We start from the raw sequence: 16,111 nt of genomic DNA, 5'->3' as shown, positions 1-16,111 counted from the left end.
ACTTCCCTCACGTTGGTGGGAGGAGGAAGTTTTTTGATGACCTCAACCTTGGCTCTATCAACCTCAATGCCGGCATGGGAAATTTTGTGCCAAAGAACAAATCCACTTTCCACCATAAAGTGGCACTTTTCCAAATTCAACACGAGGTTAGCCCTCTCACACCTTTCTAAGAAACGAGATAAATTAGATAGACAATCTTCATAGGTGGCTCCTCCAACGGAGAAGTCATCCATGAAGACTTCTATCTCATCCTCAATCATATCACTAAAAATGGACATCATGCAACGTTGGAATGTTGCGGGGGCATTACAAAGCCCGAAAGGCATCCTACGATATGCATAAGTACCGTAGGGGCATGTGAAAGTCGTCTTCTCTTGATCCTTGGGGTCAATCGGGATTTGGAAAAATCCCGAGTAACCATCAAGGAAACAATAGAAGGAATGATTTGTAAGCCTTTCCAACATTTGATCAATGAACGGTAGTGGAAAATGATCTTTGCATGTACTTGTGTTAAGTTGGAGATAGTCAATACACATGCGCCAACCGGTAACAATTCTAGTGGGTACTAGTTGATCATGATCATTTTTCACTACCGTCATGCCCCCTTTTTTATGCATAACTTGCACGGGAGATACCTAATCACTATAATAATTCCCGCATCAAGAAGCTTAGCCACTTCCTTCCGCACAACCTCTTGCATGGAAGGGTTAAGCTTTCTTTGCCTTTGCCTATTGGGTTTGGCATCTCCCTCTAGATCAATTTTGTGCATACATAAAGATGGACTAATACCTTTGATATCATCAATGGTATAACCCAAAGCTTTCTTGTGTTTTCTCAAAACATTGATCAAGAGGGAGGTTTGCTCCTCCGTTAGGTTAGAATTTACAATCACGGGGAAAGACTCATCGGGACCAAGAAATGCATACCTCAAGCCCAAAGGTAGAGGTTTCAAGTCTACCTTTGGTTCTCCCTTACCATTTGGGCTCTCTTCTCTTTCTTCAACTTGAAAGAGGTCATGAATGTAAGGAGCCTCTTCTTCCATGCTCGTGCCCTTGCACTCCTTCTTGCTTTCCTCAAGCAAATCCTCATAGAATTGTATGTCTTCTTTGTGAGTACCTATCTTCGATTCATTCAACAACACACTTTCAAGAGGATCATTAGTAGCATGCAAGTGGGAGCGAGAAAATTCATTAAGAACGGTATCAAGAACAGCTACCCTAAAGCATTCACCACTTGAGGAGGGTTGTTGCATGACATTATTCAAATCAAACTCAATAGAATCATTGTCAATTTTCAAGGATATCTTCCCCTCCTTCACATCGATGATAGCTCTAGAAGTAGCTAGAAATGGCCTACCCAAAATTATAGGAATCCTCTCATCCTCATCCATCTCTAGCACATAGAAATCCACGGGGAATGTGAACTTTCCTACCCTAAGGGGAATGTCCTCAACTTTGCCCATGGGGAACATAACGGAACGGTCTGCTAGTTGGAGAGTAATGTTAGTGGGAGAGAGGGTTCCTACACTAAGCTTTTGGTAGACGGAAAAGGGCATGAGACTCACACTTGCTCCTAAATTACACAAGGCTTTATCAAATTCAATGCCATTGATAGAATAAGGGATGGAAAAGTTACCCGGATCTTTCAATTTGGTAGGTAGTTTGTTGGAAAGAATTGCACTACAATTGGCGGTCAAACTCACCGTCTCACACTCCGTTCTCCCACTTAAAATATCTTTCAAAAATTTGAAATAGTGGGGCATTTGCTTCATAGCATCAACAAAAGGGACGGAAATATGCAAATTCTTAATGACTTCCAAAAACTTCCGAAGTTGGGCATCAAGTTTAGCTCTCACAAATCGTTGTGGAAAGGGTAGCTTCTCCTCTCTAGGTTGGCAATTTAGGGGCAAGGGGGTGGCTTCTTTTTCCTTGGGCACCTAAACATGTTTTTCCTTTTCAACACTCAATGGATCATTGGGTTTTTCACCCTCATTCTCTAACTCCACCTCTTCTTGGGGTTCTTCCTCAATTAAAGGGTCACTCCCTACTACCTTCCCACTCCTAGTTGTCACGGCATACAAAGGTTTTGGGTTGACTCCTTGACTTGGGATATGAGAAGAAGAAGAAGAAGGGGATGAATTAGATGCAAGTTGAGAAATTTGGGTCTCAAGCATTTTCATATGAGCATTGGTTTGTTTTTGGGCCTCTTCATGTTTCTTTTGATCCTCCTCACGCATTTTCAAAAGAGCATCTAATTTAGCCATCACGGGATCGATTGGAGGGGCTTCAAGTTGAAGAGGTTGTTGAGGTGGAGGAAGTTGGGGTTGATGGAAACCCGGAGGCCTATTAGTTTGGGCATAGATAGAAACAAATTGGCCCATATTGCCTCCGGTGCCTTGGTTAGGAACATTGCTTTGTTGATTATTTCCCATGTTAACTTGGTCACCAAAATTTTGATTTTGATGGTCATGGTATTGGGAATTAGGTAGTTGGTTTTGATTACCATACCCCCTTTGGTTAGAGTAGCCTCTTCCATTGAAATTGGAAGGGCCTCCCCCACTATGGTATTGGTTATCATAACCACCACCACTTTGGTCCAACCACGGTTTCCACCTTGATTCCAATTCCCCATTTGATTGGAGTTTGGCCTCAAGTTTCCTACATTTCCCATTCTATGAGCAAAATTCATAGCATTGACATTTTCCATACTACCATCATGATCATGGGAAGGGGGTTGAACTTCACAAGCATATACACAATGAGAGGTATCATGATCATAGGTTTCACAATTAGAACAAAACATGCATCCTTAGGGCATTTTATTGTAAGAAAAGGGGGAGGAAGTATGCATACCATTGCCTCCCTTGGTTTAAGGGGAGGTATTACCATGAGGGTTGGACCTTTATTTCATCAATTCATCCATTTGCTTTGTCATTTTGGAGATTTGGGTAGAAAGGTTGTTGATTGCGTTGGCTTGCTCCAATGCATAAACACCCTTGCTAGAAGTAACATCCCTTTCTCCTTCGTACCAATCATCATAGTGCTTTGCGGCCTCCTCTATAATACACTCCACTTCATGCTCTCCTTTGTTCATGATTGGACCACCGGCCGCGGCGTCTAGGCTTGTTCTTCCTTGAGGTGTGAGACCTCCATATAAAGTGTGAATGAGTTAATACTTGGGTATCCCATGGTGTGGGCATTGACGTTGAAGCTCTTTGTATCGTTCCCATGCCGCACTTAGAGACTCACCACTCTTTTGGCGAAAACCTTGAATCAAAGACCGAGCCTCGACGGTCTTCCTATGGTTATAAAACCTCCTCAAGAAAGCCGTAGCACTTGGTCCTATGTTGTAAGAGAATTAGGGGGCACCTCCTTCTCTAGCCATTCTAGACCTCTCCCAATTAGCGAAAATGGAAACATTTTGAGGCGAATATATTCTTGAGTCACTCCATTGGCCTTTATTGTGTCACAAAATTTCTCAAACTCTTTTAGGTGCTCATGAGGACTCTCAAACTTTCCACCCGATAATTGTTTCCTCTCAATCAAGGCAATCAAATTAGGCTTGATCTCGAAATTGTTGGCTTGAGTAGTAGGAGTTAGGATCCCACTTTGCGCTCTAAAAGATTCGAGGGCCCCAAGACGACTCAAAGGCGTATTCTCTCCCATTTTAGAACCTTCTTCACTCTCAAACTTATAGGTTGAGAAAGGGTTGATTTATGAACTCGAAGATGATTTAGGGCTATCTAATTCTTCACTTGAGGGTGAAGAGGGTGGAGTATCTTCTAATTCTCTTACTCCTCTCCTTAGAGTGTGGGAATTTCTACTCCTTGCTCTTGCTTCTCTTCGAAGTAGGGACAAAGACCTCTCTAGCTCTGGATCGATGGGAATCAAAGATCTTGAGCGGGTTCGTCCTCTGTTCATACAACAAAGCTAAGAAGAACGTAAGCACTGACAAGTAACAAAAGTAGCAAACACTAACAAATAAACATGAGATAGTCTCAAACAAGCAATGAAATAGCAATGGAAGCCGTCACCCCAGCAATGGCGCCAATTTGACAAGGCAATAATCGTGTCGTTGAGCGACTACACCTAAATCAAATGAATTTATAACGATCTACTAACCTAATACGTGTATAGGGTAAATAGAGGGGTCGAACCACAGGGAGAAATGCTTAAGCACTGCATTCATTACCTAAGGTCTAAGCTATCTTGGAACAAGAAGTGTGAATAACTAAAAGGTTAAACTAAGAACGAAATGGATTAAAATTAATATAGCTAGGCACCAAGGGAAATGGGTAGGTGAAGTTGATGCTTGATCATGCAATAACAAAGTAGCATATCAATGGTAAACTAAACACGCATGAATACCAAAGTAAATGGGTCCAATCTAACGACCTTCCAGGGTTAATTGGCTTCTCCTAACATAGCCTCTATGTTTCCATATTCGAACCATATATTAGAAGGTGCCAACAAAGAATTATCGATAGTAATTAATCTCAACTAAGTCAACTTCCGTTACTTGTTAGCAAAGACTCATCTTTGATCAAGTAACAATGTGCACTTGCAAGAAGACCAAAGAATATCAAGCATGCAAAGACTTTAATCACCATTAACATAACCCCAACATTATAAGCATGAACAATTAGCAACTACACCATCCCCACACCCTTGGCTAGATGACTAGTCACAAATCATATTGAAAACAATATCAATCATCAAATAAATAAGCATCAACATGATTAATAAGCAAAGAAGAAAAATCCAAGCAAATAAGCAAAATCAAAAATAAAGGTAAAGAGAAAGAGTAAGAGATTGCTCATTAATTGAAGATGAAGGTCTACAAAGATTGAACAAACTCCTTCTTCAAAATCCAAGTTCATCAATGAAGAAAACCACACTTTCTCTCTCTAGATTAAGCTAAAAATGTAGAAAAATTAAAACTAAGTTAATCTAATCTTCAAAACGTTCTAAGATGGGACTTATATAGTCCGTACAGAGCCAACTGATAAAAGGAGAGGTCCGACCGAACAATGGGAAGGTTCGGCCGGACTACACGGTAGGTTCGGCCGGACTACTGGGTATGTTTGGCCGAACCATGGGTAGGTTCGGTCGAACCTCCCTGATCCTGGTCTGGTCGAACTCTTGTGGATCGGCCACTCCTGCAAAACTGCCAAATTTCATCTTGTCCCTGCCTCGACGTTCGGCCGAACCACTGAGCAGGTTTGGCCTCACCTTGGTTCGGCCACACCTTCAGGAGGTTCGGCCGAACCTCTTCTGAATCATACTTCCTCCAGCTTCCCTTGAGCTTAGCTTCCTCCTCTTGAAAATCCCGATGGTTCCTACAAAGTATAAGCATGAAAATCACAATAAGAACAAAGCGAGAAGACTAAGAAAAGGGAAGATAAAGGAGAAAGAAAAGAGGAAGCAAAACTAAGTAAAAATTCTTAGAAAAAGGGCCAAACAAGTGCAAATGAGGGGAGAATCCTTATAGAAAAAGGATAAAAGAGTGGCATACATGCCACTCATCTCAGGGAACCCAAAATATATTGCAGATCTTGGAATAACCGCACTCATTGGCTAGACAGTCTGGCGCCACTGAAATAACGCTAGCGCCGCATAATTGGTTGTAGCGCCAGGCGCTAAGTTCTGTCGCTTGGCGCTAGAGTCGGGTTTTCCATAAATACCCTTCTCTTCATTTCCGCTGTTGTTGCTCGTGTTTTGCTCGAGAATTCGCTCAGAACTTCATTTGGCTCGTTCTTGCTCGTTTCTCCACAGAATTCGCTCAAATTTGTTGCAAATCAAAGCTTATTCCATCCATTTTCACGATCTATGTAAGTTTTCTTCAAACTCAACCCGGTTCTAATGAATTTTGCATGTATTTGTTCACGAATTTCTTGAAAATTCGAAACTTAAATTGCTTAATTCTCTTTGTTTGTCAAATTTTATACTATGAAATTGCTTGATTATGTTTATATATTGTCTTGGGAGTAATTTGAGACTTGTTTTACTCAATTTGGTGAAGAAACGAACAAATCACCATTATTGGACCTCTTAAGGTTGGGAAGACAATGTGGCTTGCTCTTGATGTTTTTGCTAGCAATTCTTGTCCAATTTGTCACAATAATTACTATAGTATTGCAAGAAATTGTTTGAATGCTTGAAAAATGTCGTATATGCTTGATCTTTTTTTTTTTTTGCGAACATAGTACCATGCGGCTAGGCGAACCATAGAACCTTAATTTATGATAATTTTGCACAATGTAGCATGGTTAGACAGCGAGGTTTGGGTTCACGGTCCCAATACGTTCAACGGGAGCACGAGCCCTTAGAGGACGATGTTGATCCGTCCACTTCTCTCGGCTAGCTCCCTGAGTGGGATGAGCGGACTCTGTACTTCTCTCCTATTCACCATATTTCTGAGAGGGTGCGACAGGGTATCACTGTTGGTAGGACGCGCTGCCATGGTTTAGGTTGCGATATTTTGAGCGACCTGTACAAGATGTACATCTGCAATGACGACAAGGCGAGACTTCTATGGGAGTCTTGCGGATTGACTACGCTTTACGAGACCTCAGAGGCTATGATTGCCTCTAACGGGGGTCACCATGTGGTTCGAGCTTAGGTGGAGTTCTTTTGGGACACCACCAACACTTTCCACTTTCCTTGGGGTGAGATGATGATCACCCCGACCGACTTCAGTCTCATTACGGGACTGGAGTTCAGCTTTGTTGCGTTGGCGTTTGACAACGAGATCAGCGTCTTCTCTGCCCAGGTCGAGGAGCTCTTGGGTCCGATTACTGTTCGGGCTCGTGCTTAGGTAGAGTCGACCCAGTTCAGCGTGAAGGGGATTCGCCGTTCGACTCTTGCAGCGGCTTTTGATGACGATGCAACCACCCGAGAGCAACGGGTGAGCATCTTTGTACTTATCTTGCTATCAGGGAAGTTCTCCCGTGACAAGGGTAGTAGAGTGCTGCTTTACTACCTTCCTGAAGTCCTTGATCTACACTTGATCGGGACTTATGATTGGAGCAGCTTGGCCTACGCTGACTTCATCCGAGCGTTTCGAGACTCGTGTCGACACCAGTCCTTCACGGGGAACGTCGCTCTATCTGGCTTTTGGAGGGTTGTAAAGGTATACTTTATCTCCCATAAAGTTTAGCTCTAAGCTTTGATTAGCACTTGCTGATGATTTTTTCCTTTTGTAGATCTGGTACTACGAGTATTTTACCTCGGTTGTGCCGGCGAGACCATCGCCGCACGGGTTTCCAGTGAGTGCTTCCTGGGGAAGCCGTCGTGCTGGGATGTCCACTGCTCACATCCGAGATTGGATCATCTCTGTATGATTCTTTGTATATTTGGGTACTTTGCATTACCTTTGATAGATTCTTATCTGATAGGCGTTCTTTGAAGGAGCTTGACGTGTTGTACCGGTCGTGGGTCGGCTTGGTTGTCCCTAGGATAGCCGCGCAGTATATTATTAAGCGCTGCTATTTCTTGTGGACGTATGGAGCGATCGCATATCTTGGAGAGAGGGTTGCTATTCAGCATTCCTCGGACACCTTTGTCGTTCTTGCTCCTCCACTGCGTCACATGTTCAACGCCGCGAGGTTAGTGAGCATGTCAGAGAGAGCTGGTACCCCTTGGCAATCTTATACAATCCCTGGGCGGTGCTATGAGGAGGAGCTACTCCGTTGTTAGCTCTAGTCCTTGTGCTGGCTTAGGAGGTGGCGGTATGATGTTCAACTTTTACCTTTCGTTAAGTAGCCCCCAAGTAATGTTTTACTGACTTCAATTTTCTTTTGTCAGGTTGAACCTACTGAGTTCGTGCCACCTTGTATGTCTATTCATTATCAGGGGACATACGGGCGTATTAAGGAGATGATTCCTCCAGCTAATGAGGGAAAGCGCTTCGTGGAGCGGCCGATCCCTCGCCATCAAACTCGGGTAAGCTTAGTTATTTGCAACTTTTGTCCATATATGTTATGCATGTTTACTGACTTTATTTTCTTGGCAATTCTCGCGCGAGGTGGTCACGGTGATGGCACGGTGCATAGATGCCTTCCAGAGCCAGCTCGTTCGGATGAGGAACGTGGCTACATGTTGTCGTGACGACGCCGTCCAGGAGGTAGTATCCCTTCTTACGTTTTTGCATTACTGCTTCTATTTTGCACGTTTCTGATTTTAATTTTTTTGCAGGGTCAGCCCATTCCATCTCGTACCTGTACGAGTCACAAGGTGCGGAGGGAGTCGGCGAGGTCTAGCTCGAAACGTCGCCGCACTGGTTCTGGTGGTCGAGGCGGTCGTTCTGAGGCTTCTTGCACCGAGGCGGTAGAGGGCTCAGGCTATTCATCTGACGATGCACATGTTGCGCCGGTAGGCTAGGGAAAGGCTATCTCGGCTTTTAGAGGTGGCGGGATGTACAAGGTTGGCTTGTTATCGCAGCAGCCTCCGCAACCTTAGCCTCAGGTTGATCTTGGGTGGACGGGTCCTGTGCTATGTTTTCCACCTCCCGAGGAGACGGGAGCTAGAGCTAGTGGAGAAGTTACTCCTCGTTCGGCGCAGTTTTATGAGATGATAGGTGTACGTCCCCCGGCGCCGTAGTTTATTCCCGTGCCTTTCATTTTATTTTGACTTTGTATAGAACTTTGCCTTTATATAGACTCATTATTTAGACATGCTTGTATATACATATTACTTATTATTTATTTATTATTTATTATTTTTTCATTTTTTTAATGTGCATGTTTGTGTGTGCAAGGAATATACAAAATTAATTTTGCGCAATAATTCCGTCATTTTTATTATTGATGGAGGGTATCCGACTTTCTCCCCCAAAAAGAAAAAATGAAAAAATAAAAGTCAAAAAATATTGGATATATAAAAACATAGAAGTTAGTTTAAATAAAATCCGAAAAATAATATAATTAATATAATAGTTGTATTAATTAAGAAGAAGAAATAAATAAAATTTTAAAAAAAGGTATAAAAAAGAATTAAAGACTGTAAAGTCATTGCTCATACTCGAACAAGGCTAAAAAAACACGGTTTTTGGAAAGCTCGTACAATAAGACACGTTAGCGCCACCTGGCGCCATGCGTTTTGGTGTAGCGCTAACTGCTCCCATTTTGTGTATAAATAGCCCCCTGCCCAGCCGATTCTCTTCATAATTTCAGCAGATTAAATATATTCACTACAACAAAATAAAGCAAAGGTAACAGTGAAAAATCATTGCCTAATATAAAAAAAGTGTTGCCTTGTAGCTAAGGCAACACATATGAGGCGTAATATATGCCCCCGTTGTCTATTCATAAGGCAACACATTTTTATTCAAAGGAAACAATTTTGTTGTTGTCTACATATCTCACACACTACACACACTCGCCATAAAAGCAATATCTTAAATTATGTTGTCTTTTTAATATAAATGTTGTCGTAGATGACAACATAGATATTAATGTTACATTTTCAAGCAATAGTTTTGTTATTGTTATCTTTTCATGCAACAATTATTATGTTTGTTGTCTTAGACTAGAAAAAGGTAACACTTTAAGCGACTGTAGCCTTATATATTCAAGAGCAACACTTTTTTATCTGTTACTTTAGTTCAAGGTAACAAATAAATATTGTTGCTTTAGATTACTAAGAGTATCATTTCTGTAAGTGTTGCAATCTTAAGTGTTTCCTATTCTCATTTTTTTTGTAGTGATTCTTAGCTCTTGAAAAAAATTAAAATCATGTCTCTAGTCTCCAAAAGTTTTACCAACTTCACTCATGAATGGTGTCGGTCTCTTACTGCCAAGGAGAGAAAAGAGTTAGATGTGTTTCACATGGGGGGTATTTATGGTGTCAAAGGGGTAGGATCTTGATTTAGACTTTATTCATACCGCTCTAGAATATTGGGATGTGGATACTCATTGCTTTAGATTAGGGTATGATGAAATTATCCCTTTGTCGGAAGAATTCAGTGCTATTTTAGGCTTCCCTGCATTAGATCTTGTAGTAATCCCTAGAATAAACGAATATTATTATAAGGATTTTGAACGCTTTTTCAATTTAAAAGACAAAGATCTAACAAAAATAGTAGATGGTAGCATAGTTAATTTGAAAGAATTTTGCTCGCCATTATTTTGATAGACCTTATTCTAAGTCTTTTCATGTATATAGAAAAAGAGCTTTTCTTTTTTGCATGCTTAATCAATATCTTCTCACTAGTGGTAAAACAAATGAGGGTCAAGCAATCATATCAACTGTTTTGGAGCAGATAGAATCTGGGAGAAATCCAATGCCATTAATAGTTGGAGAGACTATGCTTAGTCTTGATGAATTAAAGAAAAATCCAAAAGCGCCTTTTCGGGGCTCTCCAATTTTATTACAGGTAGAAAACTAATATTTTTAATTACAGAAATCAAAAACATATTTTTGTATAGTAATAATAATTTATTTGCATTGAATTTTTTTAACATATGTGACTAATGGAAAGACTAGAATTAATTAGTCCCCCAGACAATATTGAGAAGTACACTCCAAATTGTTTTGTGAGAAGAAAGAAACGCTTCTCTAAGATGGGGCGCCATGAATGGAAAAAGGTCTTCGGGTCTTGCAATTTTGCCATCAAGTGGGTCATCTCTTGGTGGAAAATAGAAAAGATGGTTGGTGTTAACAAGCAACCTTTCTGCCGTCTTCCAAGCTTGTCCCGAATGATTTTTTATTATCCCTGCAAGGTAAAAAGACAGTACGACCTACTTCAAACAATTCCTTCCGGGGATCTTCGTCGTCCCTATGAGTTCCCTGTTTTTCAAGAAGTAGACAAATTTGATACTTATTGGAGCGCTAGACCTTTATGGGAAGTGATTACCCAAAAGGTTCCTCCTTCCTTGCCCAATGGTGTGAAAAAGTGGCTTTTGAGGAAACCTTCAACGGACATAAAGAAAAATCAGAGTAAAACTGATGTGAAGAGTCGTCTAGGTGACAAAGTGATTCTTGTTAAGGAACGCTTGGGTGAAAGAGTTGAGTTCAAAATACCTACAATGCCTAAGAAGAAAAGCTCTGCGAAGGATAAAGGAAAAAGGAAAGCTGACACTACAGAAAAGAAGGCTTGGGTAGAAAAGAAACATGGGGTCCTAGCTAAAGGAGAAACTATTTACACCAAAATTGAATGTAGGTCCTCTAAAGGATGCCTACTAGCTAAAGTTATGGATGAGGAAGAAGACGCAGATAAGAATTGGAGAGGGCAAAGAAAGAGAAAAAAGATTAAAAGCATTGCTTAACTTAGTTTTAAATTCAAAGTTAATTTATTTAAGCTTTATTTAGATTCCATTAATAATGTTATTTATTTTATTAATGAGATTCCAGCTTTTTAATTAAATTATCTCCTTTAAATTTAATTTATTAAAGCAATGAAAATCGAAAATTTAATTTTCCAGAAATTTTTCCGAGTACGGAAGTCGAAAATTTTCCGAAAAACACCGAAATATTCCCAGATATTTTACATAAAATTGGCGCCACGATTTTACGACTGGCGCCAACTGCGGCAGTCTGGCGTCAGGCGACAGAGGCTGTCGTCTGGCTCTAAGGTTCATCGGCTGGCGCCAGAATTTTTTTTGTGACGCCGATGTTTCGTCAATCTTCTGTTAAATTTTTTATTAGGTCTAGGATGCGAGGTTTGAAAAAAATAAAGTGGCCGCACCCGTAAAGGGTTGCCTACGTATCCTTTCTTAGGGAATCAGGCCAAACGTAGCTCTCTCGAGTGTCCTACTCAAGTGATTATGGGTAGTATTTTTTAAGTTGGTCATGATTTGTCATGTTCGAGAACTCATTGCCATCCTTGTCAGTTAATTTTGCTGCACCTCCTGACAGGATTGTTTTGACAATGTAGGGTCCAGACCAATTACGTCTAAATTTTCCCCTTGGATCTAAAATATTTTTCCTTAATGCTTTTAACACCAAATCTCCAACCTTGATGTTTCTTGTATTTACCTTCTAATTAAAATGTCAAGCCATACGAGTTTGGAAACATTGAGTGTGATGTAGAGCTTCTAGTCGTTTTTCATCAATTAGAATTAGCTCCTCATATCTTGCCCTAGTCCATTAAACTTCATCGAGTCTGCTCTCTAGTGCGATGCGTAGAGATGGAATCTCTAGCTCTACAGGTTGTACGACATCCATTCCATAAACCAAGGAAAATGGCGTATTTCCTGTTGACGTGCGATAACCCCACAATGCAAAGTAAAGTTTATCAGGCCAATCCTTGTAATTTTCCGTCATTTTCTCGATGATAGCCTTTAAATTTTTATTAGCTTCTTCAACTGCTCCATTTGCCCGAGATCTATAGGAGAAGAATGATTATGTTGAATACCATATTTTTGTAGCAATTCTTCACACTCGGCTTGAAAGTTAGTTCCATTGTCACTTATCATTTCATGTGGGACTCCATATCGACAAATAATATTTCTTTCGATAAAGAGTGCAACATGTTTTGCAGTGAGTTTGGCGTATGATTGTGCTTCGACACACTTTGTGAAGTAATCAATTACCACTAAGATATATTCGTGACCTCCTGTTCCTGTGGGAGTGATTTTGCTGATGATGTCAATTCCCTATGTAGAGAATGGCCATGGCGACGTGTAGGTGTAGAGTAAAGATGGAGGAACATGTTGTAAATTAGCGTAGATTTGGCACTTAGGGCATCTTTTTACGTATTGATGACAATCCCTATTCATTGTAGTCCAATAGTATCTTTCTCGCATTATCTTTTGGACTAACATTATGCCATTTACGTGAGTTCCACAAATTCCTTCGTGGACTATCCTCATTGCTTTTTATGCATCCTTTTTTCCTGCACATAAGAGAGCTCGACCTTTAGGTACCCTTTTGTGTAACTCGTTGTCTATGAGTACGTATTAGGAAGACAAGAGGCTTAATGCTCGTTTTACTCTTTTGTCAGCGTGGGGAAGGTATTCTCCTTTGGTGACATAGTTGAGCATATCCGTATACCATAGTTCTTCTTCTTCTTCTTCTTCTTCTTCTTCTTCTTCTTCTTCTTCTTCTTCATGGGTCACTTCATCATCTTCTATAGCTTAAATGTAAGCCGGTTTATGCCTTTTTTCTATAGTTAGAGGCATTTGCTTGATTTCCGTAGGAATCCTAACCATTGAGGCTAGTCCTGCCAAGGCATCAGCAAATTGATTTTCTTCTCTAGGTAGATATGTGTAGTCCACCTTCTCTAACTGATTAGTGAGGGTTTCCAAATAAGTTTGGTAAGGGGCTAGGCTTTCGCTCCTTACTTTCCATCTTTTGGAGATTTTATTGATGATCAATGAAGAGTCTCTGAATATCCGTAACTTTTTCACTCCCAATGCCAAAGTTGTTTCAAGGCCTACCACGAATGCTTCGTATTCAGCAGCGTTGTTGGTAACGTCAAAATAAAGCTTTATGGAGATTGGAACATGCTCTTCTTTAGGTGATACTAGTAACACTCTAACTCCACATCCCTTTTGGTTTGAGGCTCCATCGAAGTACAAGGTCCAATTATCGTCTTCCGTGACCTTCAAATCTTCGTCTTGAAATTCATTGTCGTGTATTGGCGTCAAGTCTTCAATTGGAAAGTCCGCTAGAAAATTCAAAACCACATATCCTTTGATAGCTTTGTGTGGCATGAACCTTACATCGAACTGGGCTAAGTTGACTATCCATCTCGATATTCGCCCATTGAGTGTAGATTTCTTGAATACATATTTGAGTGGATCTAATCGGGAAACTACAAAGACTTTATGCACGAGCATGTAATGTCTTAACTTGGTTGTGGCCCACACAAATGCGAGGCACAATTTCTCAAGAGGTGTATAGCGTGCTTCATGCTCGAGCATCTTTTTGCTTATGTAGTAGATCACATTTTCTTTGCCTTCTACTTCTTGCGTTAGCATGGCTCCCATTATCTCTTTGGTGACTGTTAAATACAGTCTAAGAGGTATTCCTGGAAGTGTCGGTGCTAATAAGGGAGGATTAGTGAGATTGGCTTTGATCTTTTCAAAGGCTTTTTGACATTCGTCATCCCATATCGCTGGTACATTCTTTTTAAGCTTCTTGAAAATTGGTTTACATATTGTTGTCAATTTTGATATGAATTTGCTTATGTATTGAAACTTATCTTTTATTGGTTGAATCATTTAAGCTATCAACTGTCTTAGTTTCCTCAATTATCGGTGTTTTCTTTTCAAGTGTTTCCATTGCTTTAATAAGTTCTTTGTCATTTTCATTGTTAGTTAAGCAATGTTCATCATCTTTGGTTAAAGAAGAACACAAGGAGTAAGGGGAAGAAGACATATTATTAAATTCTGAGATCATTACATCAAAGAGGGATATGTCCTCAGGGACTTGATCACTAACTATCCTAGAGGAAGAGGTAGAAGAAGGGGGCGCTACAACTAAAGACTTAGATGACTCTATAGGGAGAGACTCTAACTCTGACTCTGACTCTGACTCTGACGACTCTTCGAACATCGGTCCTTGCCCCGTTGTAATGGAGATTTTCCTTCCGCTTGGAGTAGTCACCTTGACGATCTTGCGCCACCCTTGTAGTGATCCTTCCACTGGAGTGATGAGCTTTGAGAGATCAAAGCTTTTTCTTTGTAGGACTGTTTGGATGAGCGAGGAGTTATCCTCTTTGTATGTTGGCTCATCTTTTTCTTGTCCGAATTGTAGTCCCATGACATTAAAATCAAAGCATGGGGGTGCTTTCTCCTTATTGGCAGGAGTTGGGATTTCTTCAATGAAGTAGCAATCTAAGAAAATATCGAGTCCCGGTTGCCTTATGCCATTTAAGACACATGGTTTGGGAAATTCATAGCATGGATAGTCCTCTACTTCTTTTATAAATTGTCCATTAAAGGTAAGAGGATACTGATCCATTGGGATTGTTTTCTTTTGGATGCGAGCGTCCCTACGTGCCTTTGACTTTCCCTGGGCTCGCTTGAGATCTTCCTGAGTCGGTTCAAAACCAAGTCCGAAAGTGTCTAATTTTGGGAGGCTAGGTGATTCCAGCGGTTATGCTATTCCTTTCTTTTTTCCTAGGGTCATCCCAAGAAAATGTCCTTGCTTCTTTAGAATTGCGTTCACGATCATATTGGAGTGGGGGTCGTGGCAAAGAGGGGTCCTTTCATCCTCCTCGATTAAGGAAACCTCTTTGTTAAAGCCCCACAAATCTTCATCGTCTTCATCGTGCTCCACATTAATTATTGGATTCTCTATAGCTTTAATCCTCATGGGTGAAGCATCGATTGTAATGGGAATTCCTCCAACTATGTCTTTTACCTGTTGATGGAGTGATGAAGGGACGACCTTTAGGTCATGAAGCCAAGGGCGTCCCAACAATACATTGATCGAAGCCTTAATATCTACTACTTGGAACGTAGTAGCGTGTTTTATTGCTCCCGCCGTTACGTTCATAGTAATTTTCTTGCGTTGACGGGGTTAGGTCTTCATCCCTTATGCCTGGCATTCTCGTAGTTCTAAGTGGACATACATTAATGGCTGATCCGTTATCTACAAGAGTCATAGGGACATTCATTCTCTTGCAAACCACTATGAGGTTTAACGCCTTCTAGTTGATAGGACTAGGGAGATCACTCGTAAGGAAGTTAGCCAACCCCTCAGGAGTGGTGTCGGAATCTATCCCTATCTTATCCAAGGCATTCATTACAGCCAACCTATGCTCTCGAGATGTTGCCAGAAGCTTCCATACGTTCCTTTCACTTGAACTGTTTGACAATTTCATTGTCTTCTATGATAGGTATGGGAACATGTTGTGTGGATGGCATAGGTTGTGTCGAAACAGGAGGTTGCATCCTCCCAGATCTTGTGAGGACGTCTATGGATGAATCTTCTTCTACCCAGAAGTCATCCATGGCATATGACACCGAAGGTGGAGGTCCTACCATGTCTTTCAAGTAAACGTCTTCTTCGTCGCTGTCCCAAACTCCATTAATATTTACGTCTTCTTCTTGTGGAACTTGGACTAGCCTTTTATCATCAATTATTTTCTGAATTAAATCCTTAAATTTAAAACAGTTTTCAATAGTGTGACACCCTGATTGATGATATTGACAATAAAATCT

At 40.8% G+C, this 16,111-nt stretch overlaps 1 non-coding gene across 1 annotated transcript; it reads left to right on the top strand.

Moving 5' to 3' along the window:
- The first annotated feature begins 3,181 nt into the window (after window positions 1–3,181).
- Window positions 3,182–3,287, top strand: LOC145641257 (small nucleolar RNA R71). The gene has a single exon (XR_014115312.1). It is a non-coding gene; the product is annotated as a small nucleolar RNA R71 (small nucleolar RNA).
- Window positions 3,288–16,111: the final 12,824 nt, after the last annotated feature.

Source organism: Chenopodium album, chromosome 7 (genome assembly GCF_948465745.1).
Source record: "Chenopodium album chromosome 7, dcCheAlbu1.1, whole genome shotgun sequence".
NCBI lineage: Eukaryota > Viridiplantae > Streptophyta > Magnoliopsida > Caryophyllales > Amaranthaceae > Chenopodium > Chenopodium album.
The sequence above is the reverse complement of the archived record's forward strand: the minus strand, read 5'-3'. Positions and strand labels throughout refer to the sequence as shown.